Source organism: Bos indicus, chromosome 1 (genome assembly GCF_029378745.1).
Source record: "Bos indicus isolate NIAB-ARS_2022 breed Sahiwal x Tharparkar chromosome 1, NIAB-ARS_B.indTharparkar_mat_pri_1.0, whole genome shotgun sequence".
NCBI classification, from domain to species: domain Eukaryota; kingdom Metazoa; phylum Chordata; class Mammalia; order Artiodactyla; family Bovidae; genus Bos; species Bos indicus.
The window spans coordinates 35526439-35540949 of NC_091760.1; positions in this window are offsets into that span (position 1 = coordinate 35526439).

The following is a 14511-nucleotide window of genomic DNA, read 5'->3' on the forward strand; positions in this document are numbered from 1 at the left end:
ATGACAAGGATTGAAGAGAAGGTCTTCCAAGAGAGATAAACAATGTGAATGAAAATGTGAGAACTGAAAAGGAAACTAGTATGGAAAGAATGACTATTAATGGACAGAAGTCATGATTGCCCTTCTGTGTATCAATTTTCTACTAAAAATGACAGTTCATAAAACGTTAGTACTTGATCATTAAATCAATAACAATGCTTCCTTTAAAGAGGGTGGATCAATCAGTCTGTAAATTCTATAGGAATTTTCAAAAATACATTGTCCATTGCAAGCTTTCTTAAACATATATCTATGTGTATATATATATTAATATGCCACTGCAACATTTATAATAAATATTAGGAGATAAAAGTTTAAAAATATTTTCTTTGCCTGATTACAGAGCATCAAAAAATGATGACACATCCAAAACATGGTGCATGCACATCAAAAATAGTTAATTATTTAAGGAGACCATGCAAGGTAATAATAAACACTCTTTAAATGGAAAAACATTGAAGATACTGTCAGCCAAATTTCAATATTAGTTAATTCCACATGACTCTGGCAAAATCAGCTACTCATGTGGAATGTCTATTAACTTTAGCAGGTGTTATGCATAACTAGCTTAGGACAGATCCTAGTCCACTGAGTACAAGTATAACTCTTAAATTGATAATCCCATGAGGAACTCCTACCTATATTAAAAGGGATTTACAAAAATTAATTAGAAATTTTATCAAAGGGCTCCAGAGTCCCAGAGATTGTTTTTTCCCCTTAGTTTAAATCAAACCACATGTACATATAGTATTTTTTAATAAAAATGCATAACTCATTTCTAAGCAGTAATGTATCTCTCTTCCTATTTGGCCACAAATTTCTCATGAGCTAATCTCAATTGAAATTTATTCAGTCTGTTTTAGGCTTTGAATGTTCCACTATTTCAGTGGCAGTTACTATAAGAGTTCTTGTCCAATCTCACCACTCAATATTTTAGCTTCGCTCCTTAGAATTATTAAAGTGCTTGGTCAAACAGTAAAGTAGGGTGAGTGTGCTTAGAGTTGAGCAGTTTTCTTTATTGTTTGTGTCCCGTGTTTAATCTGGGAAGACATTGACAATATTTGTTACAGTAGGCAGGTTATGGAAAAGCAAAAATATAATTTAAAAAAAGACTTCATATGTCAACATATTAGTTGTTTGCTCTGTAGTATAATTAAATCTACTCTTCTATGAATTGGTGTTATTTTTCAAATGTTCTATCCTATTTTTTTCCTGTTGCTAGCAGTTTACATATTTATTGTATACCAATTCACTTAAGGCACTTTTGATAGCTTAACATCAGTAAAAGAAATGCAATACATAATCCATGTTTTCTGGAAGCTTAGAAAAAGGAAAATAAGATTTATGTAGATAACTTTATTTTGATAAATAAAATGTGAAAAAAGTCTACAATTATAGAAGTTATGTATATGAGTGTAGATATACAAAATCTTGATTTTATTTGCCCTAGCATAATTAAATTTCATTAATTTAAGGATAACTATTGCTTAATAGCTATTTTATAAATTTTGTTCACTTTAATATTACTTTACTATACATTAGTGAAATATTTGAGGGCAGTTATTTTAAAGCTAAGCTTTAAAAAATAGCAGATTAAATAGCACCTTTTAATTTCTCAAGCATTTTCCTATTTTGTACATTTAGTTTCCAAAAAATAATTGCCATCTAGTTTTTATTCAACCATTTTCATTTATTGTATATCTTTAGAACTGCTATGCTTTAATGCTAACTTATTTTTCAGCTGAAGGGAAGGGTTGAACTACTTTGTTAATGATAAAAAAACTATGATTATTTTGCATTTTTAAAAAGTGCATACAAATCTTTTAATCTCTGCCTACACCCATCAGAACAATTGCCTTCCAATGTAATTATATTCAAAATGCTAGCAAGATAATAAGTATCTTGGAATTTAACTTGATAAATATTCATTTGCCTTATAGGGAAAAGAAATGAACATTCTTGTATAATTAGCTGCATATTTTTAAACCATGCTTTTATTGAGTTTTTCAGGTATATTTTATGTATGCAAATCTGCTAATTTATAAGGTAAAGGAAGTAAGGGGATGGAAAAGCTGAGGAATCAGAAATATTCATCCCCATTCTGCCCCCCTTTCTGGGGAATAGGTGTCCTAATTATAAGAGAAAATCATTCCTTCTTCCCAACTCAGATTCTTTTGTTTTGCTGAACCCTAGCTGGCCAGAGCCCTTAATTATAAAACCTTACTTATCTCTTTTTCGTTACAGAACATTCTTGCCTTTTTTAACTCTATAGGCAGGGAATTCAGATACTAGTAAAAGAAGTTTTCTCTGCTCCAAACTTGGGAAATGACACAGATGCACACAACTTCTTCATAGCTTTGAGGTCTACAAAATTCAAGCCAGCACCCTGAGATGCACACATAGGCCAAGTCAAACTTTTTAACCCAGTGCATGCCTGCACACGTGCTAAGTCTCTTCAGTTGTGTCTGATTCTTTGCTACCCTATGGACTGTAGCCCACTTGGCTCCTCTGACCATGGGATTCTCCAAGCAAGAATACTGGAATGGGTTGCCATGCCCTCCTCCAGGGGATCTTCCTGACCCAGGGATCCACTCAGTGTCTCTTTTGTATCCCGAACTGGGAGGTGAGTTCTTTACACTAGCACCACCTGGGAAGCCCCTATTCTAACCCAGTACCCAACTGTTGTGCTGTGCTGAGTTGCTCAGTTGTGTCCTACCCTTTGCAACCCTTCGGATTGTGGCTCTCCAGGCTTCTCTATCCACGGGGATTCTCCAGCCAATAATACTGGAGTAGCTTGCCACACTCTGCTCCAGGGGATCTTCCTGACCCTGGAATCGAACCAGGGTCTCCTGCATTGCAGGCAGATTGTTTACCAGCTGAGCTACCAGGGAAGCCCACTCAACTGCTAAGAGAAACTTAGTTTCTTTTCCAGTGGAGTGAAGACATATTTTCATTCAATTCTTACATGTGTGAAGAGTTTACACATTGTGTGGGCAATGGCACCCCACTCCAGTACTCTTGCCTGGAAGATCCCATGGGCGGAGGAACAACTTCACTTTCACTTTTCAGTTTCATGCATTGGAGAAGGAAATGGCAACCCACTCCAGTAAGCTTGCCTAAAGAATCCCAGGGACGGGGGAGCCTGGTGGGCTGCCATCTATGGGGTCGCACAGAGTCAGACACGACTGAAGCGACTTAGCAGCAGCAGCACACTCAAGATCACAGCTGACCTGCCAAGCAGTCCTGTGGTACATTTCACAGATGGGGATGCTAAGAGGTGAGATGACCAGCCTCAGAACCCCAAATGAGCACAATGGAACTGGCTGTCCTAGCCTTGTGCTGGTCACTGTGTTTTCTCTCTAGCAGTAGCACTCCAAAGTATTCTACAAGAGAATTACTTTTACAAAAACTGTGTCTCTGGTTAGTCAATTTCTTGTGAAATTATGAAAAAAAATGGTTTTATAGAAAGGAAATGAGTCACTTTCTTTCAGATTTCTATATCTCCACCTTCCATGAACTTTATAATTGCTTCAATTTACTGGAGTTTTGTGTTTCACGTGAAAAGTTTATTTCACTTTCACTCCACAGTGACAGCTTTTTAGCATCATCAGAATTTGATCAGAGTTATCATAATAAGATAAATCAATAGATATAGTACATGTAGATATTATGATTAGCTTTATGCCTAAATTACATATTAAGAGATGTGATGAGTTCTTGAGAAAATAAATTAACATAAATGATACACACATACAGTATTAAGTGGTTTTAGTTCTGAATGATAATTTTGAGAGTGTGTATCATCAGGACATTTTGTAAAGTTCCTTTTACTTGAAGAAAGAAATAGGATTCTGTTTCAGGTAACAGTATTTCACTGTAGAAGCTTAAATACTCTCCACCCTGAGTGGATAGAAAACTAGTCTCAGAAAGAGGATTCCACTCCCCTATTATAAAGTGTCTGATTTTAGAGGATTGCACTCTCAAATTCCAAGCTTAAGTTCAAAGATGGTTGGCTTTTACTTTTAATGAAAAAGTCCTTAGAAGGCTTGTTTGTAGTGGTGGTGAAAAACAGATTGGATGAAAAGTCCTTTATTCCTGCAGAGCTGAGATCAGCACATACATTACTCTACCCATCTATCCAGAAAATGGTATGTCATACTCAGTTCTGCAACTTAATAACATCCCCCCGATTGCACCCCACTCCCCGCTCAGCATCTGAGCAGGTTTCAAGCTCCTTTTATCAGACTCGGCAGTTCCCGAGTTCGGCTGAGACCCCTCGAAGCCTAATGAGCCTTCGAGGAGGGGCTGCCATACCAGGTGGAGATAAACGGAAATATTTTCAGACCAGGAATCCCAGTCAGAGTAAATGCTGCAGACGAACAAAGGAGCCTTCAGATTGACAGTTTTGAGGGTGGGAAAGAACACACTTTAAGGGTGAGATTTCATTTCTACTACTTCTGAGATTTACTTCATTTTCTGACATTTTCACACAGTCTGCAGTGACATCTGCTTGTTGCAACAGTAACAATGGTTCCTGAAGTGATGGGTTAAATTGCACGAGTCAAAAACAGCTTTCATCTGCTTTCAAGTAGCTGGGCTGGGAGTCAGGTGAAAACTGTGAGATTACTGTTGTTATCATTACTATTATCATCATTATTTTATGTTAAAAGCCATTTCTTTCAAAGACTGTTCCCACAGTACACAAGCTCAGTGGTATCTAGACTAAAATAATGCAGAAGGCTTTCATTATTTTTTCTTTACATTTAAACATTGCTTAAGCATTCATAATTTCTGACAGAAAGCTTTTTGAATTGTTTTTATGCTTTTAGAAATATTCTTTATAGAAACATTGACCAGCAGAAAAGCACAGAGGAAAAATATCATTCCTAATCCCACAACCCAGAGATGACCACAACGGTTTTTATCTTGTTTTTATTATTTCAAATCTATTAACCAAATTTAAAGAAATACATTTGAAACTCCTATATTATGCAAGTCATTTAGTATATTTGGTAAAGAGTAGGAATTTTGGAATATATTAGATAGGATACTAATTATAATACTATCAGAAAAATTTCTTAATAAGGCATTTTACCTACAAGACAGTCCCTTTGCACTGATAACAATTCTCTATTGCTTTGCAGTTTCATGAGTTATTTTATTCTATAGAAGACAAAATGCTCATCTCTTTTTTCCTTCTTTATGATAAGGCCACATAAGACTACAAGGAATAATCTTTGTATCACTCCATTAATAACATGAAACAGCCTTCAAACAATCACACCCCATTGGTACCTGACAGCTATTTCTGTTTCTTTTCATTCCTTTTCTCCCATAAAAGGCAACATTTTCTATGTGTGAAAAGGAGGATCCTGTAAAATATATGAGACTTTCATGAACAAGATGCCACACATATTTTTGCAAGTAGGACGTTTGTATGTTCATAGGGAAATAAACAATATCAACAAACAAAAAACAAAACCCAGATTTCTCTGGGATATGTTGGAGGTCAGGGTCTCTGTGTGATTCAGGTCTTGGTAGATTGACTCCTCCTGGCTTCTCTGAACACAAAGTTATAGTTGGTTCGATAATATTGTCACAAAAGTGATATACATGATTTTTCCCTTTTTTGTTGTAAAATTGAGATTAGAGAATTAGCAATGAATATGATTTGTTATGGTCTCTCCTTATAACAACTCCTATGAAAAAGTTCTGAGTCTTCATGCTTTGCTATTGGCCTTTAAAGACTATGGCACATATTTGGATAATTATTCAATAACTGAGGATGACTAGTGAAAGTATGAAAATGAAAGTGGTAGGCGCTCAGCCGTGTCTGACTCTTTGAGACACCATCAACTCTAGCCAGCCAGGCTCCTCTGTCCATAGACTTCTCTAGACAAAGATACTGCAGTGGGTAGCTATTTTCTTCTCCAGGGGATCTTCCCAACCCAGGGATGGAATCTGAGTTTCCTGTATTGTAGGCAGATTCTTTACCACCTGAGACACCAGGGAAGCCCTTGAAAGTAATTTTAATGTGGATTCAAGTATTTATCCTAAATATTCATTATGTGTCCCTTGTCCAAATATTCATTATTGTTATCAGAGAAAATTGTTATATTACTGAATATTTATGTTACTGAAGTGTTAGGTTTCAAAGCAGTCATTTAATCGCATTATCATCAGATAAACCATAGGAATGAAAGTTACCAACTAACAATAACTATGAAATAAAAGTGAACTTGAATTGAGCATTAAGGTATGCTGTTTGCTGTGTTAAACACTGTAAACAATATATCGCTATATATACGTGTTTATATGCTGTTTTTTCAGTCATGTCCGACTCTTTGCCACCCTAAGGACTATAGCCCACGAGGCTCCTCCATCCATGGGATTCTCCAGGCAAGAATATTGGAGTGGGTTGCCAAGCTATCCTCCGGAGGATCTTCCCGACTAGGGAATCAAACTCACATCTGCCTGCATCTCGTGCATTGCAGGTGGATTCTTTACCCACTGAGCTATCTGGGAAACCTCTCACTATATATATCTACTCCCTAATCCACATCACAAAATACCACATTCAGTGATGCTATCATAATCCCCATTTCACAGCTGAGAAAACTTGTGTTGAGATAGAGTACATAACTTCTAAATTACCAAGAAGCAGACTAATCATTTGAAATTCAAATGTCTAACTGCTTAAATTCACACCAGATCATCAGGAGCTATATTAAGTGATTAATATGCATTAATTCATGTCATAGGATGTAGGCATATTACAGATTAAACTGAGAATTCAGAGAATTCATTAATTTGCACACAATTACATAAGATGAGTCTATTTTAGATCTGTGTTCTTTCCACTGCTGCTGCTGCTGCTGCATCGCTTCAGTCATGTCCAACTCTGTGCGACCCCATAGACAGCAGCCCACCAGGCTCCCCCGTCCCTGGGATTCTGAAGGCAAGAACACTGGAGTGGGTTGCCATTTCCTTCTCCAGTGCATGAAAGTGAAAAGTGAAAGTGAAGTCGCTCAGTTGTGTCACAGACACAGCTTGGTGGCCTGGGCTGAAAACCAAGGAAGAAGAGTTCTTACTTGTGTTTTGCAAAGCTCTCTATACTTCCCCCACTGGTGTTTCCCCACCAAACTGTGATGTGACACCAAAGCTATCAAAACATCAGTATGGAATGTAATCCATAGGTTTGAGGACAGTATCTCAGGAACCTTTTTCTCACCACAAGCATTGTATTCAGAATCCACTATTTTATACCTAACATGCAGAGAGAAAAGAAACACATTTTTCTGACCCGGATGGAATTGTACTGTTCACTGCTACTAGATTTGTACTGACGTTCTTTAAGTGAAAATTACGTACTTTGGAGAACATTATTTTTAGAATCCTGTGTTATGAATGCTTAACTGACCTAAGCTAGATGTTCAAAGCCTTGGTGAATTAGAAATATTCCATAAAGTTAATGCAGCTCTGGGCAGCAGTAAATAATTCATGCTTTGTTTTAATAGTTCTCATTTTAGCATGAATATTCATAGTGTATATGATGGGGAAAAATCAGAATTACTCAAGCTTCTGGGAGAAGCAGATAAGATTATTGTTAGAAAGATGAAGGAAAGCATTAATTTCCTGAATATTTAAAATAATTATATAGGTTTAAATTTTGGTGTGATCATCAATGCTATATAGGTATATCTGTCATTGTCATTGACTGGTCGTTTGTACCTTAATTGTCTTCAACTTTAATATTTTAACATAATTAGAATACTAAATGTTATTTTAAAAGCATTTTATCTAGCTCCTTAAAATAACTTTCTGAAATAGTGTTAGGAAGATACCATTTTTGATGTTTGAAGTAGCAAAATGTAGCAAATTTATTTATATAGTTTTGCATACACTCACATACAGCTATAGTATAAAAACCCTTATAAACAGTTATGAGTTTACTAGTCACTACCACACTATGAATTATTGAAAAAAAATATAAACCTGGCTATCATTTGATCAGAATTTAATAATAGGAACTTTTTTATTCACAGTATGATTGAATGAACAAATTTATAAATGATTATATTTACTAGCTGCCAGATACTTTGTAAAACACTAAGGAGAACATATATATGAATAACGGATACCATCTATCCCCCCCAAATTAATATTAATGGCTAGTCATTTACTTAGCTGAGAAGATCATCCAGTAAACTTGAAAGATTCATGGAAATATATGCACTGTAGATTTATTGCAGTAGTTCCAAGTGGCCTATTCAATATTGTCCACAAAATCTATTGTTCTTTTCTCATAGTTTCAAAAAGCTTACTTTTTTCTCTCCTTTGACTTAAAAAGCACTTCAAATTTTTGCCTTTCTGTTTGCTCTAGCCTCTTCAAAATCACAGGGGAAGCTATCTCATCAAAAGATTTAAATGACATGGTGACATACTGGTCTCATAACACTTTATATGAAAGAAACTCAAATGCTCTCTTTTATTTTCATTCAAAAACTCTTGCTATCTTTATTCTACTTTGATCCTTATAAAATTTATTTCAAAGCTCATCTTGTTGCTATTGTTTCTTTTGTTAGTCTTAAAACCATTTTTTTTAATTAAAACATTGACCCAAATGTAAGTTTCTTATCAATCATTATTTTTGGCTTGTGTGAGTTATGAACTATGCTCAAGATTTAAAAAACTCTAACTAAAATTGTAATGAATGGTTACATTTAAACTAGACGAGCCTTAAATGAAATAGAACAAAATATGGTGATTTTTAGCCTCTTAAAGATATAATGATAAGGGTATAATTTTCTTTTGTCTAATAGTAGAATTGCCAGGCAGAATTAAATCATTTGAGATACCAAGATAATTCTAAATTCTCTAAAAATGGCACAAATCACTGTATCAGGCAGTGCTTATGAAGTGACCTTTTGTACTGAGCACCTAAATATAGTATTCATGTTAAAAAGCAGTCATCCAAAACTAATCTGAAAATCTATTTGATGACACACAAAACATGCTTATTCTTCATGTTTCACTTTAGTTCTTGCTTGGGGATACTTATTTAAGCACCATCAGAATCAGGAAAGACTGAGAAGAAAGCTGGATGTACACAATTGGGATCCTTTTCATTTTTATATACAACCTTCAGTGCTTCATTGTATCTGTATCCTAAAAATATCTCCCCATATATCGACTGCATAATGTTTTCTTTTGTTTTATGAATAGGTGGAAAACACATACAAAATACCATTCTAAGATTTTTTTTTTTTTTAACGGAAGTGTTTTATATACTCTGTTATTGTGACATCTCATTAGCCTAGATCATCTGGGAGGTCAGTACAGGGTTTACCGCATTTCAACATAAGGAAATCCTTCTAGATTAGATACTGGTAATGAACTCACCTGGAAATGGAAACAGAAGTAGCAAAGTGGATATTTTTTTAGAGAAGAGGGGCAAACTTTAAATGTGTTGGATAGAAGACAAGGGAATGAGTGCAAAACTATAAACAAGTTTATTAGCTATTCATGATTCAGTTCAGGTAGTAAAGAGAGTAAGCAGATTGAGACATACAGATTATTTGGTGTGCCTGCGGAAGTACTCATTGACTGTTGTAAAAGAAATCTCTTTTAGCTACAAGTGTATACAAAGCCTCCACAATATTTTTTGAAAAGATATATTTCACCAGTGAAAACAATTGAGAAATAAGCGGCACCATTGGGAATTCTGTATATCCTTTAACATTTTCTTGCAATTTCTTAGCATCTAGACATGTAATGTACAGTGATTCAAAAAATCCACATATCTAGGTGTCTGTGTCCCTAAATTCCAGTTTCCCAGTTTGCTGCACTGAAAAATCTGGGCTTTTTTTTCTCAGAAAATATATCACTTTTTATAAATGATTCAAAGCTTTCCCAAGAGGAGATGAGAAAGCCCTTATTCTTCCATCAAGGAAGCTTTGTTTCATTTCTCTTTTTACCTGGATATCTGCTCTGAGGTCTGTAAAAATGATTTTTTTTTCTTTTGTAGTTAGATGTAGTTGAAAAAAATGACAAAAGCTTCTAGTATCAGGAAACAGAACTTATATATGACTGTGCATATAATATACACACAAATATTTATATATATACACATATAAATGCAAATGTGCATATATAGATGTATGCAATAAAACTATATACATAGGTATACATAGTTTTATTTCCTTTTAATTCATATACCACAGGGAGATAAGAATTTTGCTTGTATGTTTTAATGTAGTTACTCAATTAGAATATTTACATTAGAACTATTGAATTCAGGAACTATTGAATTTTGTACAGAACTATTGAATTCAGAACTTTGAATTTTGTACAGAAGAACTGTACAAAAAAGATCTTCACGACCCAGATAATCACGATGGTGTGATCACTGATCTAGAGCCAGACATCCTGGAATGTGAAGTCAAGTGGGCCTTAGAAAGCATCACTACGAACAAACTTAGTGGAGGCGATGGAATTCCAGTTGAGCTATTCCAAATCCTGAAAGATGATGCTGTGAAAGTGCTGCACTCAATATGCCAGCAAATTTGGAAAACTCAGCAGTGGCCACAGGACTGGAAAATGTCAGTTTTCATTGCAATCCCAAAGAAAGGCAATGCCAAAGAATGCTCAAACTACCGCGCAATTGCACTCATCTCACACGCTAGTAAAGTAATGCTCAAAATTCTCCAAGCCAGGCTTCAGCAATATGTGAACCGTGAACTTCCTGATGTTCAAGCTGGTTTTAGAAAAGGCAGAGGAACCAGAGATCAAATTGCCAACATCCGCTGGATCATGGAAAAAACAAAAGAGTTCCAGAAAAAGATCTATTTCTGCTTTATTGACTATGCCAAAGCCTTTGACTGTGTGGATCACAATCAACTGGAAAATTCTAAAAGAGATGGGAATACCAGACCACCTGACCTGCCTCTTGAGAAACTAGTATGCAGGTCAGGAAGCAACAGTTAGAACTGGACATGGAACAACAGACTGGTTCCAAATAGGAAAAGGAGTACGTCAAGGCTGTATATTGTCACCCTGTTTATTTAACTTACATGCAGAGTACATCATGAGAAACGCTGGACTGGAAGAAGCACAAGCTGGAATCAAGACTGCCAGGAGAAGTATCTATTGATACTGAGATATGCAGATGACACCACCCTTATGGAAGAAAGTGAAGAGGAACTAAAAAGCCTCTTGCTGAAGGTGAAAGTGGAGAGTGAAAAAGTTGGCTTAAAGCTCAACACTCAGAAAATGAAGATCATGGCATCCGGTCCCACCACTCCATGGGAAATAGATGGGCAAACAGTGGAAACAGTGTCAGACTTTATTTTTCTGGGCTCCAAAATCACTGCAGATGGTGACTGCAGCCATGAAATTAAAAGACGCTTACTGCTTGGAAGAAAAGTTATGACCAACCTGGAGAGCATATGAAAAAGCAGAGACATTACTTTGCCAACAAAGGTCCATCTAGTCAAGGCTATGGTTTTTCCTGTGGTCATGTATGGATGTGAGAGTTGGACTGTGAAGAAGGCTGAGCACCGAAGAATTGATGCTTTTGAACTGTGGTGTTGGAGAAGACTCTTGAGAGGCCCTTGAACTGCAAGGACATCTAACCAGTCCATTCCGAAGGAGATCAGCCCTGGGATTTCTTTGGAAGGAATGATGCTAAAGCTGAAACTCCAGTACTTTGGCCACCTCATGCGAAGAGTTGACTCATTGGAAAAGACTGATGCTGGGAGGGATTGGGGGCAAGAGGAGAAGGGGACGACAGAGGATGAGATGGCTGGATGGCATCACTGACTCGATGGACGTGGGTCTGAGTGAACTCCAGGAGTTGGTGATGGACAGGGAGGCCTGGCGTGCTGCGATTCATGGGGTCACAAAGAGTCGGACATGATCTGATATGACTGAATTCAGGTAATTTCTTTCTTTCTGCATGACTTTCAACCTGGATCATGAAAAAAATATCTACCACAGTTTCCTTCACAATTGTCTTTTGCAACAAATAAAATATTTAAAAATAACACTGAATTATAAAATAATAGAATTGTATTATTATTACTCATTTTATTTTGGCTAACTTTTAAATATTTCTCTTCCCTAGGTCTTTTCTGTGAAACCGTGTATTTGGAGATATATAATTTATTCTATAATTACCAACAAATCATTACTCTTTGGGAAAAAGGTCCTAGGTAAGTCCTATTTATTATTACACAACAAAGTCTTCTAAATTAAATTTCTTCCATTGATTTGTCTTTTAAGTTTAAAGTGAAGCAGTGTCATTGATATACTGCTAGGATGCATACAACATACTTGCTAGGAATTCTAAACTTTAAATCTCCAACCCTGGAATAGACCTGTGCACATAGATAATTTATAATAAATATTGTTATACGCTCAAATAAACTGTTGGAACAAAGAGCTACATTATTTAGGAGGGGAAGTAAAAGAACCAATTTTGCTCAGATTTCCAAATGTCTTCATTTTCTCTTTGGCATCTTGAGTATGTGAATTGGGAAGTGTGTGCACATGCACACAGGTGTATGTGGTTGTATTGAGTGTTTTCTAATTTCTACTTGGCAGGGAAAGCATGCTGACATTTTCTATAGTCTCTTCTTTCATAATCTTCCTTCACAATATTCAGTATTATTACCTCTTGCCCTAGACTCTCCTTTACCTCCATGAAGTCTCCCTTCTCTGCTATCAAAAGCTTCCTAACTACTCTTTCTGCCCTGACAATCTACTTCTCTGTATCCAAACATCTTTCTTAAAAAAAAATTAAAAAAAAAAACTTACTTATTAAAAAGTTTTTTGTTCTTCAATGACCACAGTATTAAATCTAAAATGCATATTGTATAGACACTTTGCTTTTCAGATGTCCTGTGTTTCTCAACCCAGGCTCTGACACAGATAACTCATTACAGGTTCTGAATGTTATGCATGTTCCAGTTTTTCTTGATTCTACCACGAGGAGGTCTACCAGGGACCCTTTAAAACCTCAGCTTTTATAAACAGTGCTGCGATGAACATTGGGGTACATGTGGCTCTTTCCCTTCTGGTTTCCTCAGTGTGAATGCCCAGCAGTGGGATTGCTGGATCATAAGGCAGTTCTATTTCCAGTTTTTTAAGGAATCTCCACACTGTTCTCCATAGTGGCTGTACTAGTTTGCATTCCCACCAACAGTGTAAGAGGGTTCCCTTTTCTCCACACCCTCTCCAGCATTTATTATTTGTAGACTTTTGGATCTCAACCATTCTGACTGGTGTGAGATGGTACCTCATAGTGGTTTTGATTTGCATTTCTCTGATAATGAGTGATGTTGAGCATCTTTTCATGTGTTTGTTAGCCATCTGTATGTCTTCTTTGGAGAAATGTCTATTTAGTTCTTTGGCCCACTTTTTGATTTGGTCATTTATTTTTCTGGAGTTGAGCTGTAGGAGTTGCTTGTATATTTTTGAGATTAGTTGTTTGTCAGTTGCTTCATTTGCTATTATTTTCTCCCATTCTGAAGGCTGCCTTTTCACTTTGCTGATAGTTTCCTTTGATGTGTAGAAGCTTTTAAGGTTAATTAGGTCCCATTTGTTTATTTTTGCTTTTATTTCCAATATTCTGGGAGGTGGGTCATAGAGGATCCTGCTGTGATGTATGTTGGAGAGTGTTTTGCCTATGTTCTCCTCTAGGAGTTTTATAGTTTCTGGTCTTACGTTTAGATCTTTAATCCATTTTGAGTTTATTTTTGTGTATGGTGTTAGAAAGTGGTCTAGTTTCATTCTTTTACAAGTGGTTGACCAGTTTTCCCAGCACCACTTGTTAAAGAGATTGTCTTTAATCCATTGTATATTCTTGCCTCCTTTGTCAAAGATAAGGTGTCCATATGTGCGTGGATTTATCTCTGGGCTTTCTATTTTGTTCCATTGATCTATATTTCTGTCTTTGTGCCAGTACCATACTGTCTTGATAACTGTGGCTTTGTAGTAGAGCCTGAAGTCAGGTAGGTTGATTCCTCCAGTTCCATTCTTCTTTCTCAGGATCGCTTTGGCTATTCGAGGTTTTTTGTATTTCCATACAAATTGTGAAATTATTTGTTCTAGCTCTGTGAAGAATACTGCTGGTAGCTTGATAGGGATTGCATTGAATCTATAAATTGCTTTGGGTAGTATACTCATTTTCACTATATTGATTCTTCCAATCCATGAACATGGTATATTCCTCCATCTATTAGTGTCCTCTTTGATTTCTTTCACCAGTGTTTTATAGTTTTCTATATATAGGTTTTTAGTTTCTTTAGGTAGATATATTCCTAAGTATTTTATTCTTTCTGTTGCAATGGTGAATGGAATTGTTTCCTTAATTTCTCTTTCTGTTTTCTCATTATTAGTGTATAGGAATGCAAGGGATTTCTGTGTGTTGATTTTCTATCCTGCAACTTTACTATAGTCATTGATTAGTTC